This window comes from Mastomys coucha, unplaced genomic scaffold, assembly GCF_008632895.1.
Source record: "Mastomys coucha isolate ucsf_1 unplaced genomic scaffold, UCSF_Mcou_1 pScaffold3, whole genome shotgun sequence".
NCBI classification, from domain to species: Eukaryota; Metazoa; Chordata; class Mammalia; order Rodentia; family Muridae; genus Mastomys; species Mastomys coucha.
Genome location: NW_022196909.1, coordinates 57319357 through 57321868, shown reverse-complemented (window position 1 = coordinate 57321868; position 2512 = coordinate 57319357).

The following is a 2512-nucleotide window of genomic DNA, read 5'->3' as shown; positions in this document are numbered from 1 at the left end:
AAGCACAACCTCTTATTGTATACTAAATTTTGATTTGCAGTTTGGTTCCTTTCTGACCCATTGTATCACTGACCTGATTGGTGGTCTTGGCCCCAACAACACATATATTTTAATGCTTGTATGCTATTAAAACATTTATTTGAGCCTTGTGTAGTGATGACAATGCTTGTAATTTGGAGACTGACGAGAGAAATCATGAGTTTGAGGCCAGCCTGTGCTGCATAGGGGCCTAAAGGAAACATTGTTCCTTTGGTGGTGGTGGTGGTTTTACTAGTCCACACAATCATAGTAGTAGGGAGTCATCCCTACGCGCTTTTGCCTTCTCAGTCAGAATAGAGAAGTCATACTGTGTGTTTTCCATGTGTCTATTTTCTGCCCTTTACAAAATAGTTCAGAAAAAAAAAACAAGGTTGAACTTAAAGGGAAAAGCAATTCCTTTAAAATAGTAATTTGCCAGTATTTGCCCATGGTATAGGAACTTTTACTATTTCCAAAGTTAAAGTCAGAAAATGATTAACAATACCACCACCACCACCAACAGAGCAGGGCTGTGGTGGCACACGCCTTTAATCCCAGCACTTGGGATGCAGAGGCAGGTGGATTTCTGAGTTTAAGGCCAGCCTGGTCTACAGAGTGAGTTCCAGGACAGCCAGGGCTACACAGAGAAACCCTGTCTCGAATAACCAGAAACAAACAAACAACAAAAACAAAAATCAAAAAATCAACAACAAAGATAACTTTACTTAGAGATAAATCCTTCTTCCCCCAATATAGTACAAAAGACAGCATTGAGTCTGCCATTGCCAAGTTATTAGTGAATGTATAGTTCAGATTTGCTGGTTTTTGAAACAGAACTCCTAAGTTTCTAGTGGGATTTCAATGTTATTTTGTGTGTTTGTGACCACTAAGCTTGCTTCTTACTGTAAAGGTATTACCTCTATACAACTGTACAGAACTTCACAGAAAGTCAGAAGATGCAAAGAGAGAATGGGCCAGTCTTAACAGAGGACTCTTTACACTCCTAACTGTGATCACAGACAAGAAATACGTTCTAAGTGCTTTGTAGATTTTTTGATGAATGTTTTATGCTTGCATTTAAACTTGAAATGTATGAGCAAAATGAGACAATCTTTACAATCAGAATTGAGAAGTGTTACAATTGAATGGCCTTGAGCTGTAGCAATAAAATGACCAAGTGCAATGACTTTAATAAAATCATCTTTCAAAAGTTGCTGCTATTAATAATTTTAGTTAACAAAATTCTGTCCTTGCTTAGCCTATCTCGCCTTCTGTCTGTTAACTGTTATGTGATACAGTTGATGTTTTGACAATCTAACATTCCAAAGTCCACATATATATCTTAGAATAGTATATTCATTTTTTACAGGTGCTGTTAACAAAGGAAATGAAAGAAAATATGCTTTTCCCACAAAAAGAAAAATTAATAATAAAAAAGAACTGTGCTGCCGCCCATGTCGTTTTGTTTTTTGTTTTTTTTTTCTGGTTATTGCTTATCGCAAAACATGACTGGACACCATGACCACCATGACCAACACACTCACACTCCTAGATCAAAGGGCAGAGTCCAGGATGGCAAGGCTCAAAGGGTCAACACAGAAGAGTGGAAGCTCACATCCTGATTCACAGCAGGAGTCTGAGAGAGGCACACCCCAGTGACACACCTCTTCCTGCAAGGCCACCCCTCAGTTTCAACAGCCGGGTATCAGACATTCAAATATGTGCCTGTGGGGTTATTCTTATTCATACCACTATATTGTTCATCACGAGCTGTATTTTTAAGGAAGATGAGAATTAATTTAAGCTTTCAGAGAGAGAGAGAGAGAGAGAGAGAGAGAGAGATGCCAAGGCTAAAGCATTGGAAGTTCTGACTGGGTGGATTTTATTGAACTATTTTGAGTAGAACCTCACTGGAGGTTCTGTGAAGTGCCTTGCAGATTGCTTGGCACATAGTTGGACTGAAAAAAAAAAAGGAGGTTGTCACCTTACTATTTTCAGAAACATTTTTTAAAGTATTGGTATGATGCCGATTAGGTTCCTCTGGTTTTGAATATAGCATCTCTTTCTTTGGGGGAGTGTCTCCATTTGTGCGATTTGGTTGAAGACAAGTGCCCTCTTAGAGAATACTTAGATCAGCTTCAGCTGGTCAAAAACTGGGATGTTTTTGGAGTAAGAAGAGCAAGTAAGAAGAGCTGTAAGAAGAGCTATCAGCAGGAGAGCTTTTCACACATACCTTTCTGTCTTCTGAAAGAAGCTGATTTGAGAGAACAAAGTTTAATAGACACGGAGTTGTGAGGAGGATCCAAGCATTTACACAGTCTTGGGTTTGCTCTCCAACAGAAATTCGGGGTCGGAGACAAGAGCCACATAACCCTTGTTGAAAATGGGCCACAAATGTCTTAAATGTTTGCTGGAAGACAGAACATACAGAGTATAGGAAATAAGTGTGCCACATCTTTTAAGTTAGAAATCAGCAGTGGTAGTTTAAAATTTT